The sequence below is a fragment of the Chelonus insularis genome, unplaced genomic scaffold, assembly GCF_013357705.1.
Source record: "Chelonus insularis isolate UGA/USDA-ARS -01 unplaced genomic scaffold, ASM1335770v1 contig_77_pilon, whole genome shotgun sequence".
Classification (NCBI taxonomy): Eukaryota; Metazoa; Arthropoda; class Insecta; order Hymenoptera; family Braconidae; genus Chelonus; species Chelonus insularis.
This window is the reverse complement of record NW_023276746.1, coordinates 429,675-447,963: the sequence shown is the minus strand read 5'-3', so window position 1 is coordinate 447,963 and position 18,289 is coordinate 429,675. Positions and strand designations below refer to the sequence as shown.

General features: G+C 28.9%; 1 protein-coding gene across 3 annotated transcripts in view; it reads right to left on the bottom strand.

The window, feature by feature from the left end:
- ATP8B (ATPase phospholipid transporting 8B) overlaps positions 1–18,289 on the bottom strand; it is a 61,119-nt gene that overhangs the window by 42,596 nt on the left and 234 nt on the right. Inside the window, exons 1-2 of one of the 3 annotated variants that reach the window (XM_035090505.1) lie at positions 1,198–1,487; positions 652–1,105 (exon numbers count right to left, since the gene is read on the bottom strand). The exons of 1 other annotated variant lie outside the window; for it this stretch is intronic. The gene's annotated coding sequence lies outside the window, so the exon portion shown is untranslated. Of the gene's footprint in view, positions 1–651; positions 1,106–1,197; positions 1,488–18,289 lie in introns of those variants that run through there. One more of the 3 variants, XM_035090506.1, reaches the window with a different exon arrangement.

Here is an 18,289-nt window from a genome sequence, read left to right as displayed (position 1 = left end):
TTAGTGTTTGAATTACAGTGATTGAATTTTTAGCATTTAAAAATGAAAATTGTTTTTATCAAGACATTATTTATGAGACACCCTCATCCTTTTAATTACATATATTGTTTGTTAGTCGAGAGCTTACAATCCAGTTAAACAGAAATAAAATGTTTTATTCATTAAAATGTATTTTGAAAAGCAGTTAATGTTTTTTTTTTCAAAAAAAAGTGTTCAATGACACCTAGGAGTAAGTTATACCAATCGAGAAGTGTTTATTTTTTTCGCGACTTTTTGATCCCATGTGTCTGAGCAAGACAGTACTATCGACAGTGTAGTATGTTAAAAAGAGACACCGCTATCGAAAACAAAGCTCAAGTATTTTTTACAGAAAAGTTTATTCTGCTTCTACCATCCATAGCAAAACTTTTTAAATAATAATCGAAAATTTTTTTAGATGTATTAAGTAAAAAACTGTATCTAATTGTAGCCTACTCTGTTTCTTATCACTTAGTAATTTTAGATAATTTATCTATATTACCTAAAAAAAAAAAATACCGGATAAAAAAATCGATTTCCATAGAAAGTAGATTATAACAAAAATTTGTTACTAAAATAAAAAAAAAACCCCTAGAAAATTTACACTTCCAAATATTCGGAAATAAATCTTACCTTTGAGTTTTCAAATTCCCATATCTGCTCATACTTAACTCCACAAAACCATCATTTTAAAACCCAAAAAATCACTAAATCCAAAATTTAGGGACATTTTAAAATGTGAATATTTCATAGAAATAAATTTTAAATTTTTACTAATTAAGCATTATAACTAATAATAAATGCTAATCTTCTTTTGAAAAGAGAAAAAAAAAATTCAATCACGTAGATATTACTAAACCTAGAGTACTAAAACGTTTTCACTTTTCTTCTAGACTTGTTTAAAAGGATTAAAACCGTAGTTGAAGATGCGTCATACATATATTGAATATCTACACATTTTATTTAATTTATACATGTGTGAGTCCGTTATTCTCAGTTCTCTTAATCATTTGCAACACGCTTCATCACGCAACATTCATTGGTGTTATATCACTCACATCACAGTAACACTTAAATCCTTAACACTCTAAACAAATAAAAATGTCTAAATAAACTTTCATTATTATTACATATTGAAAGAGAACAAAAATACAATAATTGTCTTCAATAATTACATACCACAAAATATCATATATTGATTAACCCATTTTTTAAAAATTTTATTTAAACAATAAATAATTAACGATTGTAAATGTTAATTTAAAAGAACATTTCACCAGTTAATGTAATAAAAATGAATGTAAATCAATCGGTTAAATATATATGAGCCATTTTCAACGCTGATTATCGGAAACAAATGTCACGATTCAAAGCAGTAATCACTAGCAGGTTAATACAGTATGTGTCGGGTCTGATCATAAGCTCGTGCCGTGTTCGACTGACGACCACTTACTATTTCTACTGAACGTAAGCGGCTGTTTCTACTTTGACAGTGGTAAGTTCCTGTCACACGCGGCCGTTGGCCACTCACTAGTCCTCACCACCACTAACGTCCTTCTCTACTACTACCAACCCTATTTATTATTCATCATGAAAGAAAACGATATTTCATTTAATAATAACTAATTATTTTTATTTAAAAAAAATACATCTGTTTTTTCTTTTTCCTTTTGTTAAATGAATACATCAAATTTACAAATGACTCAGCAAGCCGACGAAAAAAAGGTCCAAGTAAATTAGTAGGTTAATAGATAAGATAATATCATAATGATCAAATAAATAAACGACACGGCAAATAATTAAATGTTCATTTATTTAAAGTTTAAATGAAGATTACAATAAATTTATTATGAAATGTAGTCATCATTTTTTTTTTTATTTCATGGCAAGAGGAAATTTTATATATACATGTGCTGATTCGTGAGTGATAAACGTTGAAAGTTATCAAATAACCGCAAACCAATCATTTTTTAGATTTTTTAACTACACGGAGAGAATTTTTTCACTGCTCGGAAGTAAAAAAAATGAGAAATACACGATTCGACGTTTAGAAGTAAAAATGTATGTATATACAAGTAAATTAGAAGTTATCGTAAGTATCTTATACACTACATCGCAATGTTTTACTTATAGTAACTCAAAATTCACTTGTGCATACTCATATTTTTACGTCTAAACTTCGCTCTATGGAGAGGAAGTGTGAGTGGAACATTTTTTTTATCAATCGATATTCTGAACTCATCACGTTACAATACGGTTAATAATTGTTATCAGTAACAATTTCCTACTTTTAAAAAAAAAAAAATTTTTAAAAAGTCGTTTCGTTTCATCATGTATTGAAAAACAAAGAATCCAAGAAAAATTTACTAAACTGAAAACGATGAAATTAAATACTACTAATCCCTTTTTCCGTAATTTCGTACTATTTTTTACCAAAAATTATAATGTTTTCGAACTGTATACTTTAAAACGGTTTAAAAAAAAAAAAATAGGGGTAAGATTCAGATTTACCCCGTAATGGAGGAGAAAAGTTTTTGAAATATATATACGTATTCTTGTCCAGCATGAAAAACTGTACAACATACTAAAATTTCTAGCAAATCAGGCATCTGCAACCTAAACTAAATAATTACCAAATTTTTTACTCCATGATAGTAGTTGAATTTATTCTACAAAGTATAAAATTTAGATATAGTACACACTTTTATGTATTTACCGTCGAAAATCAATGAAATGTCTGCTATAATATTTACCCCAAAAGCGTAATAAAGATGGACTTTCACTGAGTCACATTTCGAGAGAATATCATAAGTTGATAAAAAAAATTTTATTTTAATTTTTATAAAGTCTTGTGCTACTACTGTGTAGAAAATTTTTCCCCCGTAATAAAAATTATTTTAAATTGAAACAATTAATTCCAAGATTGAAAAAATAAAAAATGAGTTTCAATAATAAACATTTTATTTGAAACGGAAAACTTACTCTGAACGAAAAATTACCTCTACTCTCATTGAATTCTAAATTTTTACAGAATCTTAATTTTCAAGAAATAATTTTTTTAATGTAAAAACCAAGTGAATGTAAAAGTGTACAATTATCAATCATGAAATAATTTTTATTCTGCCCTTATTACTCGTGGGTAAAAATTCCGTGATATTATATTCAAGCTAAAAGCTTTTTAAACCGGGGTAAAAATATCAATTTGAAATAAAAATGATTTTTGAATTCAGATAAAATTTTATCTGCTTTAAATTATTCTTAAGAGCATTGTTGTTTTTTTTTTTTATTAAATTTTACTCCGTACAAATACAAAAATTCTTTGTTGTCCAAATGGAATTTCTATTAAAGCTTATTTCTAATATCAACCTCAATATCCAAATAATAGCAAAAAAAGTGTAATACAATCAACGAATTCCATTGGAAACCGATAGAACTAGATAAGTAATTATCGATTATTGAACTCAACGATAAAAGCATCACAACGCGTATCGTGTAAGGCTACACTGGTGTTTACGTTAACGTTGACAGGATAAGATCTAGCGCTATTAAACGGTTAATAAAACCCGTGCAAGACCTAGATACGTATCTATTGTATGAATGCACGATGGAGGCTATATATTTCTCTCATCTCTTCTAGACGCTTGGCATATAAATCGCGGCCTTGTGAAAGAACATGCTTTAAATGTGATGATGATAATAAAGAGAAAAAAAGAGACATCACCTATTGTTACATCAAGAAAAAAGTTTTAGAATTTTTACTTCACACAGACACTGATATAATTTAGGTTATCTTAGGTTTTACTCTCAATTAGTGTTCTTAATGTATAAGATAATAAACATTTTTTTCAAGCATTCATAAACTACAAATAATTTTTTTCATTTAACTTGACGATAGCCTCAATTCACTTGCAACTCATAAAAAAACAAACAACTAAAGAGCTTTTATTCTTACTTAATATTCACTAGTGCGTTTAATTTTTAATTTATACTCACTGCAGGCGGTTGGGGAAAATTAATCTTATTAACGAGAGCTAATCTCATTGACATGAAAACATGTCTTTTTATTTTCAGATAATCAATGATAAGAAAAAAACAAAAAAAAAAAATTATGTAGATGAAAAGGTCGTTAATTCCCATCAGATGCTGGTATTTGAAAAAGAAGGTAGGGCGTTAAGGTGTGGGTGTGGCGTAACCATTTCTATCATTCCATTAAGCTTCTAGAGCTTTATTCGATCTATACCGAGTCATTTATCATATCGCGATGATAACGAAATCTAATCGGAATCAGCGTCTGAATGTCACTCAAAAGGTAAGAATAATTGCGTGCTTTCTAGGATTAATTTAACGATATGTTTGCTGATAAGTTGAACTATTTTTTACAAACATTACCTCTTCACTTTTGCAGCGTTTTTTTTAGGTAAGTTTACGCGTCTAGTAGATGTAACTAAAATAACCTTCAAGGATATACACGTTTGTGTCGTTTGGATAATTAGTCATTTAAATCTTCCAAGAATAAATGGGTTATGATGTAGCTCAGATTAGTGTGGTGAGTAATACAAGACACTTACAAGCATTGAGAAGATGATTATTTATTATCAGTTTAAAGGGTTATGATGCGAGATTATTGAATGGCAATAAATAAAAGCTTAAAATAGATTATTGTTATTTATGTAAATAAAAAATTTTTAAATAAGATAACTAGTTGGTGTCTGTGCAGAACTTTGTATCTACATCTTGTAAGGTAGTTATCCTCCGAGAGTTTATATCAAAATTCATTGTGCTCCAGCCAAATAGAATTAATTATATACGAAAATAAAAATATATAATTAATATCCAAACTTCCTTGAAATTATATTCAGAAATTATTTATAATACGATATAAGTAATAATCAACAATATCTAGAAAGAATTATTAATAATTTTATTGTACAATTGGGAACAATTTTTTGTACAGACCTGTATCAATACATCGACATTACCTATGTGTATGTGCACGCAGAGAAATGTATAGTAAAAATTACCCTAAATTTTATGGTAATTTCGTGAGACCTTAGTGTGAGGTTAAAAATTACTAAACTGCAAAGTACTATACTGTTGGAAAAATTAGTTTAAGGATATTTATTTCTATGAATAAATGAACTAATTTTACATTATATTTTAACTTCCTTTATTGAGTTAAAACAAGATTCAAAAAGTATGTCCTAACAGACTGAAGGATTCTTATGAACTAACTCCAATAGTACTTAATCTACATAGTAATCTTTTAAAGCAGTCCCAAATATTGTCTTCAAAAAATAATAATATTAATCTTTATGAGAGTAATATAAACATAGTCTAAGACGTAGTTCCATCATTATTAAAACACTTACATATCATATATATGTAACTGTGAGAATATTCACGCAGTAATTTTTACAATGTGTATAGTAATTTTTACCGTCACCCTGCAGTGTCACCAAATTACCATAAAATTTAGGGTAATTTTTACTATACATTTCTCTGCGTGTTTATTGTGATGTATTATAAACTAAAGTAATGATTGAATTTTGTTATAAACTCCAACATATACTGTGTATAGTAATTTTTATCCTCACAATGTGAACGTCAAAATTATATGAAGTTTTACTAAATTAACTACATATTAATTGATTTTTTTCAAACGTAATTGTAAATTATGCTTTGGAATATTTATTGAAAAACTGTTACGAGTTACCTTCTATCATTAAACTACATTCTAAAATCGCAATCTTTGATTGCAAATGTCTTCATTTCTAGACGTCAGATCTTTTTTGTTCAGAGGAAACGAATGTTCATTTTTTATTATTCTATAAAAATAATTCGGTTTAAAAAAAATATTTAAGTAATCGCTCTCGCGGGATAACTACCTTAGACATATTTCATTGACATAAGTGTAGGATTTTGTAGATACACAATAAACGCAGCATTCATCAATGTTAACTTTCGTATTAACAGCTTCGGAAGATCCGTTTTGCTTCACTAAGTTACCAAAATTCGAAAAAGCCGTCTTGCCCCGTATTCCCCTATGTACTTTTGACAAATTCTATTTATTTCGAGTATATTTTTTTCCGTGCAGGGTTTTGGAACTTATTTTAATAAATTAGTATATTTTTTGAGCGTTCCACTTTACCCTCCTATTTCAAATATATTTCCTTTTCGTGCGAGAGTCTTTTTAAAAATAAACCCTAGATTAATTACCCTATAAGCGAAATGTTGCTTTAGACTTGTTCTCTCTATAATTACTAAATAATTTAAGCCAATAACCCAAAAAAAATTAGACAATGTTCTTTAACCTATTCAAAAAATTTTAAACATTTTTTTATTTTCTAATCAATACTATTAAGTAACTGAATTGAAAAAAAACGAAACTTAGTGATAAAAAAAAGCCTAGCGTTACTCATAAGTTGTAATAACATAAAAAATATATTTTTTGTAAATTTTTTAAAATTAATAGTTGATTATTTTTGGAAAGATTTTAAAAGATTTTCTTCGATAAAAGATACGGTAATATATCTTTTTTATTAATCGAATACTTACATGTGTATGAAGGTACCAAAACATGTTCTGTGACCAACATTTCTGAAAAAGGTATTTTTTAAGAAAATTGTAAAACACTTTAAAATTGAAATATTCTAGAATATACAGCATTACGATATTACTACAATGTCTTTGTCCTAAAGGTAGACAAGTTGTTGATGGACATGGTGATTTCATTGTAGATTGAAGTCTATAGGCTATTAAATAAAACATCAAATCAAAAGCTGTTTTAGATGTTTTTCTATTTTTCTGCCTACCTAATAGTTATCATAAAGATATCAGTTCTTTAGCTGTATACATTTTAATTGTTTAATTGCTATTCTTATTATAATGATTTCCACTGAATTATCGTTTACTTAATTTAAATTTAATTAAATAAAATGATGATAATTTTCAGATGATTCAAACGAAAACAAATTTCGTCATTTAGTTAAATAGCTTATGTCATACTGGCTCATGATGAGTTCATGAATAATTATAGTGTCATTCAATAACTATAGTGCACAGGGAAATTATTGCATGGAAAATTAATATGGATTTTTAGTACTAGTGAACTATCTCTAAAGTTTCAGTAAATTTAATAAAACACAATTTAAAAAACTCTTTGGTCTTTATGAAATTCTGCTACCGATAATAGTAAATTCTGTTTCGGATTGGTTGTACGAGAAAGAAAAAAATTTTCCATTGACCTGGGCCTAAAAATACTATCAACCACAGTAATAAGTCCTACAGTCAAACATACTTCATGCATTTTTATTTTTCATAAAAATACTTTGAACATGGTTTAAATATTCATTGTTAATTAAAAAAGAAAAAAAATAATTCATTTAAAAACTTATAATCAAATTCAAGTTCAAACTGGCCTGACGTTGGACTTTTTACTGTGGTTTGAAGTATTTTCAAGCTTAGGCCAATGGACAATTTTTCTCTTAAGAGATTTTACTATGGGCTACAGTATAAAGCAGGCATGCGTAACGTTTTTTAAGTCAAAGTCCCTTTTAAGATTAACAGTATTTGTACAATAAGACCCACAACGAAAATTATATTAAATAATCCAGGTACTCAGTCACAGGAACTTCGAGAAGCCCCACTAGCCATGCCTGGTATAAAGAATTACAAATTCGAACTAGTCCGACATTACTACATCTCATAGTAAACTTTCATTTAAATCTGTAGAAAAAAAAAATGTAATATTCTTTTCGTATATGAAGTGTATTGTGACAAATTATCCAAATAGATGATCTCAGTGCATGTTTGAAATCAGAATAGAACGAAAATTTTTATTTATATTTATACATGAATAGCAATGATTTTTATTATATTGTAACGTGATTGTTATTTAATTTTAGATTATTACAATAAAATAAAAGTAATTGTTATTAAAACTGTTGAATATATATTCAAGACAACTCATTAAGAATACTTATGCATGTCATTAATTGAAAAATAATTTATTATTATTATTTGCATGTAACTAGTAACCATCAGGTTTCCTATCTACGTCAGAATTTCGAGTTTTAAAAATCAACCTCAGTATACCTACTGCCTAGAGTAAACTTAAAAATAGCATACTCTCAAACAACAAAATTCATCCAATACACATCATACATTGATTGCAATCTTAAACTATTTACAGGCCAATTCTGACAGATTCAGAGCAAAGATATTTTTTAAGTGATCCCAAAAAGAAAGTTTTTACTTCCAACTGTAAATAAAATATTCAAGGAAATTTTTATGCTAATGCACAAAAATATTTCACTTATGTCATAAATTACAAAGTATCTTCAACAATCAACATCAGTAGAATAATTTTTTTCGCACACTATTGAACAAATCACCTACTTTCAGACTCACCTAGTCTAGAATAATCTAAGAATGGATTCTGCTAATGGTGTCTAACGGAAAGGCGTGACTGTTTACACTTGTCAGCGTACCGGAAACCATCAGAAAATAGTAAAAGTAATAAAAAATAAAAAACAAAAAAAAAATATTAGCTAAAGCTAGTAAAAGCCATTAATGAAAAGAAAAGTAGACAATTATGATAGTGTCCTTGTCAATAAAAGCTTGTCTTGTCCTTACAGTTGAGTTTAGTTCACTTACTTTTGATGTGTACGTGTGTCACACCTGCAAAGTTTCACCTGAGAACCGTTAATGTTTCAAGGCATTGGGTTAGTTTCTACATAATGACCTCGACAAGCTTAACCTTTGTTATTGTTCACTCTTACCTTAGTAGTTAATTCGTCTCATGCTATGTTCACGATGGCCAAGGTCATTGTCAATAACATCCTCATAAATTCACCTAATAATGTTTATTCAAATAAACTTTTAATTATTTACCTGTGATCAATAGTAACAATGAATGAATTCAACTAATTAAATATTCAAAAATCGTTAAAAGAAATCTTTAACGTCATTTGAAGATTAAAATTACCTAAATAATAAATATTGGAATAAATAAAATAAATTAAAGTTACTTTCAATCATAGTATTTTACTTAGTACATATTGACTTGGTGCACACATTGTTTATAAATAATGACCTTAACTATCCTCTTTGAATTATGTATAAATCATTCAGACTGCTTTGATAATGATTTTGTCAACAAATTATTTAAAATGGTAGTAGATTAGTGATTTGAAGTTTTTTTAAATTTATAGTTAATGTTATTAAATAGAAGTTTACTTAAGAGAGTTATAGGTAATTATAGTATTGAACTATCTTATTTCCAATGACCTTGAAATTTTAGTATGTTGTGGAGGTGATTATGCTGATTCACTTAATGTAGGAGAAGACAGGGTAAAATAAAATGGGAGGGAAAAGCGCATATTGTTCAATTAATCAATAAATTAACGAATACTTATATATTTAAATAAACGAATTAATCGAAAAATGAATTAACGAACAATGTAACAAGTGCTTTGAACCTATTTTAATGAATTAATCATTACTAATAATTACAGTTTTCTTCAAGTATTCCACTTTACCTTTTCTTCTCCTCATGCGTTGAGTATAAAAAGCATAGCCATTTACATTAAACTTCTAAATAAAGCATATCATTTTGAAATGTTAAAAGCTTGATAAAGACATTGAAGAATACGAAGTAAAACCGATCCATCGGGCAGAATGGCTTTGTTAATTTTAAAATGATTAAAACACATAATAACGTGATTTGAAGAATAGGCCTATTTTCATATTAATATCAACTTTTGTGTCAACAGTTTGGGAGAATCCGTTTTACCTCACTACATTACCAAAAATTAAAAAATATGTCTTCCCCCGTAAATCCGTTTCCCTCTTAGTTCCTTTATGGATTGGATAGTTTTTTTTAACTAGGTAGATGAACAAATAATAAAATAAAAACGTAGAAATATGTTGAAATTTTCACTTCGAAACATTTCTAATACAATCTCATTATAATAACTCTTAAATGGAAAAGTTTTAAATAAAAAGTTGATAATTATTGGAGTCATGAAAATAAATTTGCTTTATGGAAGTACACTGAGAAAATATTTCATGAAAAATTAATTATAATGTGATGTGTGGATAAAATTAAACAAGCAGTTCGGTAAAGCTACTTTACTATCAGTTTTGGAGGAAAATTTTACCTCAACATTTTTGTTTAAATTTCAACGGATTTCAGGTATATTTTTTACCGTAATTATTGGTGAAATTTTCTGCTGTAAGGTAAACCGCCCTATTTCTGGACACCTACCGAATTCCGGACAGTCGTTATTTTTGTTAACATTAAGCAATAGTTTACTTATAACCGAGAAAATATTGATGTGATTATATATTTTCATCTATATACTTTCTTATCCTGCTACGAAATTTCTAAATTAAATATTTTTTATTTATCAAAAAAATAATTTCGGTCAGAAAGTTCCCTGATGCTATCTATGGAACGCTCGTTTGCTTAAAATCAGTGTTATAGTAAATTGCGAATATTTCTCCTTTCAAGCGATTTGTGAAGGATATGTTAGTTGCTACTTCATCTCTGTCCTTTTATTTCGTGAATAACGACTCAAGTTTTAAATTTTTAACAATATTGCTCTTCAAAAAAATTTAAATATCATGTCCGGAATGAGACAATATAGGATTTACAAATTTTCCCAATTCCGGACAGTTGTCCGGAATTAGAGTATTATGGATAGCATGACATTCTTAATTCCGGCCAGACAGTTTATGACGCATAAATAGGCTTGTTACGCCCGAAGACAGCTTTTTATTGGTAAAATAGTATTTTCAATTGCATCTAGACTGTTTTTTTAGAAATTTTCCTGCATATTCGGTAGTGAAGCCGTTAATTTCCCAAGTCTAGGCAGTTCTCTAAATTCAGAAAGTTTCCATATTCCGGACAGTTTTTTACCTAAGAGACTGTGCTGTACTTGTTTAATGTATTACATTTCATTTTTCGTTTCATGAGTTGATTACATTACCAATCAACATGAAGATTTTTCCCCACGACCGAAATTTAAACCTTATTTCCTTTCGACGAAAACAACATTGATTTCCCCTGGAATAATTATCGGTACATTTGATAATATAGTGAAAGTAAAAACGATGACTATGAGTGGCAATAATTGGAAGCGGCCTGATCGGGACGATATTTGTAATTATGAGAAAGAAAATGTGGTATCAGAAATCTCAGCTCCAGAGATAATTAACAGTAGAGGAATATATGAAGTGCCAGAATTAATACATATTAAACAGAAGTTGTTAAGTAAAACACAATAAGACTTGTATTTCTATTTTTATATTTACCTTAAACTGTAATACTTTATATATATTTTGTTTTTTGAAACAATTTTATTTTTGTTAAATAATTAAATAAATTCTTTTTCTATGCAAAATATGTTATTAAATTTTCTGTCTAAAAGTGAAGTCCTAAATTTTCAAATAAAAATATTTGAAAAAACTTCGGGTTTAGATAGGCCGGAATTAGATCGGAGTGAGTTTTCTGTCCGGAATTAGGGATATAAGTTCGTGGTCAATGGCACTAACATAAATTTTTATTTAAAAATATTTAGATATGAATAAAAAATATTTTGATGATTGATTAATAATCGCCAAATATTAAAATTAATAATAGCACGTTTTATTTTGTAAATTGATAATTTAATACTTTTATATTATTAAAATGAATGTGATGTAGCTTAAGTGTCCGGAATTAGGGCAGTTTACCTCATGTGAATCATTACAAGACCATCTGAGTGAATTTTACCAAACACGTTTAATAAAATTTTCCCAATAAAAAAAAACTTTAGCCTCACAAATAAATAAAAAAGATGTTCTTTCATTCATTATAAATAAAATTAATAAAATCTAGTTAAAAAAATGTCAGACTCAGGATTAAAATTTCTCGACCACATGTGTTTACGATTCGGATAACTATAAATTAACAGTGAAAATTGTACATTTTTAAAGTAATGATATCAAAGTAAGTGACATTATTATATTACATCTATAAGATGAGCCTGAATTTTACATTGTTTATTTAATAATAATGACGAATACGATCCTTTTCTTATAGGAAAAATGTTGAAGGACGTAGGTGTTGATTTATATTTACGGTCACATAAAATTTTATTGCCATCATTTTCATGTGTTCGTAAGAATAACAAAGATTCGTATGGTTTTATTATAAGTTACATTATATGGACGTCAAATAGTTGTAAATATATTGTAAATAAATAAACTTATGCATTTTGTTTAACATAATATTACATTTTATGTAAATCTCTAAATAATACAGTCAATATAATGTACTTAAATGTTTGTCTTGTCAAAAGAATATTCACCTATTTTATCAAATACTTGTAAGTTTGAATTAATTTTGTAACATACACAAGATGTGTAAAAAAAATTTTATAAGGTAAACTGCCCTAATTCCGGACACTTAAGCTACATCACATTCATTTTAATAATATAAAAGTATTTAATTATCAATTTACAAAATAAAACGTGCTATTATTAATTTTAATATTTGGCGATTATTAATCAATCATCAAAATATTTTTTATTCATATCTAAATATTTTTAAATAAAAATTTATGTTAGTGCCATTGACCACGAACTTATATCCCTAATTCCGGACAGAAAACTCACTCCGATCTAATTCCGGCCTATCTAAACCCGAAGTTTTTTCAAATATTTTTATTTGAAAATTTAGGACTTCACTTTTAGACAGAAAATTTAATAACATATTTTGCATAGAAAAAGAATTTATTTAATTATTTAACAAAAATAAAATTGTTTCAAAAAACAAAATATATATAAAGTATTACAGTTTAAGGTAAATATAAAAATAGAAATACACGTCCTCTTCGTGTGATTTCCTTCTTTCGGTTTCATCTGTATTACTTCTGGCCACTTCATCATCGACTTCCTCTACGTGTACTATCTCGCTGGCAGTGTTGCACATTGGCGTGAGTTTCTCACTTTCCCTAGAGCTGATTGCCGTCTCACTGCCGTAGTCACTGACCAACGGTCACGCGATACATTTTTCCTCACAACATTGTCTCAGCTTTCTGCAGCCTACGCTGCTCTCCGCGTCACTGGCTCCCGCACTAGCCCGCTCTGCTCCCTGTTTCGTGCAGGTTTTCTTTCGCGCTCGCCGGTGGTGGGAGGCGATTTTCGGTCTGTACCCCTAATCGCACTGCCGATCAAGTTGCCCCTCTCCGCTCACACGCATCGCTCTTTCTTATCCTCTGCGCATTTTCCCCTGGACCGCCCCTGCGACGACCGTCATGACGTACGCTATCCCACCCTTCACTAGTCCTCCTACCATCACGCCCAGTTCTTGGACCTAGTTCCTCTCTCCGATGCCCCTTCCTCCCTTCCCCGTCCGCTCATCGTCCACCCGTTTATACCTATCTCTCCCCTCGCACATGTCCACGTAGAATGTGCTCACCTCATATCGTCCAGTCATCCACTTTGCCGTACCTTCGCACCCTTTTCATCCCTCCTTCATGCTACTTTTCCCTCCTTCCCTGGTGGCCTCCTTCGTTCAGGTTTACCCTACCCGCTATTCCATAAACTAACTTCACCACCCCTCTCTTTGTCGCTCCAGGTTTACGCACGTCGCTCATCTCTGTCATGCCACATCGCAAATCTTCCCGTTCTTTTTCCCCGAGTCGCCTCCATTTCGCACCTCTCGCATTTCTCCCGTGTCCTTATTCCACATGCCCCTGTTTGCTCCCCACACCGCCTACTCCCCTCCACACACTGTCCTCGCCCTCGCTACTTCTATCAGCCCTCTACTCTTTTTGCTCTCTCCGCCCCACTGCGTTCCACTCGTCCCTCCTCTCCCAGAGCCTACTCTCTCTAAACTCGACTGTCCTTTCGCTCCCCGTCGTGGCTTCGCTCCCTCCGTTGCGTGTTGAGTCTTTATCTTCTCTTCTCGAGTTCCACTCACCGCACCTTTGTTTTGTCTTATTCCACCATCATGCCCTCGTGCCCGACGCCTGCGCACCCGTCTTCCTTCATCTCCGATTCGCCACTATCTGCTGTGCCCACTCCCTCAGCTTGACTCTGTCTCATTCTTACTCAAGTGCTATAACGATAACAATCCAAACTTTTTTTTTTTAATATATAAATAAATTTTTTAAAATACCGTATCCATTGACAAGTTCTCGTAATCAATTAAATAAAATATTTACAATTAAATTGTGATACTTGTTTTAATAGTTACTATCATGAACAGTAGATTGTAGAATAGCTAACTTATTAAACTAGTTGTAGAAATAATTCAAGTGTTATACTGAGACATAGACTTATCATATAAATTTATATAGTGTAGAGGTCGATCGAACGAAAAGGGCTTGAATAATAGAAAAATATACCATTGGTTGGATATTAAAACCGATCCCTAAATCGAATTCATTAGTGTCTGAAAGAACCAATGGTTTTCAATTAATAATTCAATTATTGATATTTTTTTCCCCTGTCTTTCATTAATTTTTGAGTAAATTCCATACCATGAAATATTGTATTTTAAATTTTTAAATATATTTATTGTTGTATATTCATGACATACTTTTTATTCATTTTTATTCTTTTGTGAACTTTGAAATGTCATTATTTAATGATGTGATAATAATATTTAACGATTAAGAGTTCTAGTGAAATAGATAGTCATCAGCAAATATTCATTTGAATTTTGTTTGACTTTTTTAGAAGAATACGAAAAGATAATTTACAAAGGGTTCATTTATGCAATGAATAATACATTTACTTGATTTTTAGAATATAAAAGAAATTATGTCTATATTTACATAAATATTAATAAAATAAGAACAATTTCTCTTAAATTGCCAAAATATTCCAAAAGGTCAGAAATTTTAGATCAATATCTGATTTTTCAATTTATTATCATTACAATGTTAGAATAATTATGAGAAAAGAAGGGTTTAAGTGTAAATTTTGAGGCTTACATGACTAACATTTTTTTAGTTATAAAGTATATACAGAAAAAGCACAAGCTCGATTTTTAGCGAAGTTTGTAATTGCATCGTTTAACCCTCACAGCTTCGATTTACTTAAAAATTTAGTATGTTGTAGAGGTGATCATGCTGATTAATTTGATATGCATACATAGGGTACGGAAATAATATCTTCACATAGTTTTTTTAATGTAGAAAATTAAATCGATACACTGATTTTTTTTGATGCAATTTTTAACTAAATAAAAATTAAACTTCAAAACGAAATATGTTTCTATAGCAATAAATAAGAAAATTTACTATGCTAGATTGTAATTATTTAGATGTCACTGTTTTTATAAAATATATATTAAAAATTCTTCTCTGCATTAAATAAATCATTTAAAAGCTGTAATATTATTGGAAGGATATAATTAATTTTAGGAAACCATAACAATGGCAATACTCCTTAAGAAATCGTTCATATAAACATATTCGGGTTACTAAGACATTCTATTGACTTCATAAATTATAAAAAGTAGTTATGAAAACAATGATGTGAATTTAAACAATTAACGTAGTGGTACCGATTATCGACCGATTAAGGATAGCTATATTAATTTACATGTACAGTAAAAACATAAAACTTTTTTAAATTTTGCCAGTGCTGTCTATATTCTGAAACGATTATTCATAACAATAATCGGTATTCGTTAGTTGATTTTATAAATATTATATTTATTAATGCTTTGATAAAAGAAACCATAACCATCATCAGACTAAGACTTTAATTTCGTCCACAAAATATCACAGATTCGAATACCGACCACTTGTTCCCCTAATACCGACCTGCAAATTTTATGTGTCATGTGTCATAGTGTCCATTCAATCGTAATTTTGCTGAAAAGCTTCGAAATTTTTCATAAAAACTCGAACTGTTTCTAAATTTCTAAAAGCTTACTAATTTTTGTTTAATTTTAATTAATAATTACATAAATTTCGAGTTCGGTTTTTTTTATGCAAACAACTTTAGAAAAAATTGGCTAGTTTTGCTTTTTTTAGTTTTGTTATTCTGCAAAAAATGGCTTGACCAATTTTACTCGAAATTTAATAAGATTCAAGTTACATAATTATACATTGAATGAAAAATGAATTTTTCTCAACATGTATCATCTATTTGTTCTTTAGATATACAAGATGACGATTGCAAAATCAGGCCCATTACAATAATTTCCCACTAAGAAGTTAAAGAATTAAGGAAAACCAGGGTAATATGGCGTAGCTGGGGTAAAATGGGATACTCCAAAAATTAAAGCAGTATTCTTCATAAGAAAAAAATTATCTTGTTTACTCTTTCTTTTCATATTCCCACTGTAAGTTGACTTTTTTTCCTCAATTTCAGGGAAAAAACAACGGAAAAAAAAAATGTAGACTAGAGTCGTTTTCATTTTTAGAGAAAATGCCGTCAATTTACTAACCTGAAAATTGTGGAAAAAGTTGACTTGTTGCGACAATATGATTAATATGAATATTGTGAACATGCGGACACGATAGGACATCTTTTACCTGGATGCTTGCCACTATTACCTACGGCTCGGGTAGCAATAATACACTTCAGGTAAAAATGCCCTATTTCATTCCCTTGATTGACAATGTACTATTGTTAGCCAAGGGCTATAAAAACCTTCATTAAAAATAATTTACATCGATGCGAATTGCCGTAAAGAGAAAGTTCATAGATTCAATTATGTTTGGATTGCATAAACAATCAATTATTTTAACATTAAAAAAAGGGTACTTACAAAAAAGAAATTAGTGAAAAAAGAATTTAATAATCAAGAATTTATTTATTATTAAAACTTTATAAAAAAAAAAATTAAACTCATATTGAAAGACAAAGAATAAAAAAAAAGAGTTTAGCTTGGTGTCATTACAAAAAAATTTACTATTATGAATTAAAATTGTGTGTAATAAAATTTTTATAAGAACAAATTGTAATGTACATTAATTAAACAATTATTTATTGCCATTTTTGTATCCAAAGCGACAGGCTACTATTTATTGAAGTAAAATTTACTATTCCTTTCTCTCCGTGTAACAAAAGAAGGAATTGATCTTTGCTTATTGAAAGTTATCTCAATACTTATCAAAATGTTAAAACTAAAACTATATCCTTATCATATCTTAAACAAAAGATTGGTTGTAGTCCACAGATTACGTTTTCAAGAATTTTTATGTTATGGTTTTTAATAAAATAGCATTTCTCTCTAAAAAAATGCACCAAACATATCTAATTAGACTGATTAATCTAATCAGATGTTTTTGCTTTATGGAGCCCTGTTTCAAATTCAAGTCTCCATTCAATGCTAGTCTTCAAGAAAACATTACACAAATTTTAATTTCGAAATATAAATAAATTATTGCAAAAAAAAAAAGTTGCATAAATATTTTCAACAAAGTGTATTAAAAGTTTGTAGCGAAAAGTATTGACTTGTTGTTGATCAGAATAATAAGAAATACAGGTTCCAAATATCATAGAAAGGTTAATATGACCTTTCACCTGAGCAAGAAGGAACTTTAAGTCGTTATTATAACTCTAATCTGACCCAAATAATAACATCAGATCCCTATTTCCCTATTTGCTAGACAATTTGTCGTTAATAATAATTCAAAACGTCACGATTGTATTTATAAAATAAACAATGAACATAAAATGTAAAAATAGATTGATTCAACAAAAAGAAACCGGTCGCATTTTGTCTTGTCTTATAAAGCTTAAGTTTCCTAATAATGAAAACTTAGGTTAAAAAAAGAAAAATAAAAGTAAAATATTTGATAATTTATTATAATTATCATGAAAGATTATTGATTTACTAGACTACTCAATAGCCATATACCTTTCTTTTCTTTACATAACACGAAAAACCTGTTGCTTAACCAATACAACTAAATAAAATATCACCACAAACCTATTAAAACTAATTAACTGAAATCTGAGGTTAGAATCATATTAACTTTAATATTCAAGTTTGATTTTATAACCGGATGTTGGAATGTAAAAGGAAAAAAACCAGAAATTTGATTCATATCAGTATAATATACTTTGATAATAAATTTATGAGAAAAGATTACAAGTATATCAGAATATTCTCACATATATTCTGTTACATTCGAGGTTTTATTGTCTTTATCTCTACTCAAGATAAAGTAAACCGACAGAAAAAAAACAATAATTGTAATAAAGACGAATAATCGTTATTATAAACATTTTTCTTTTTGCTATGTTGAAATGAGCA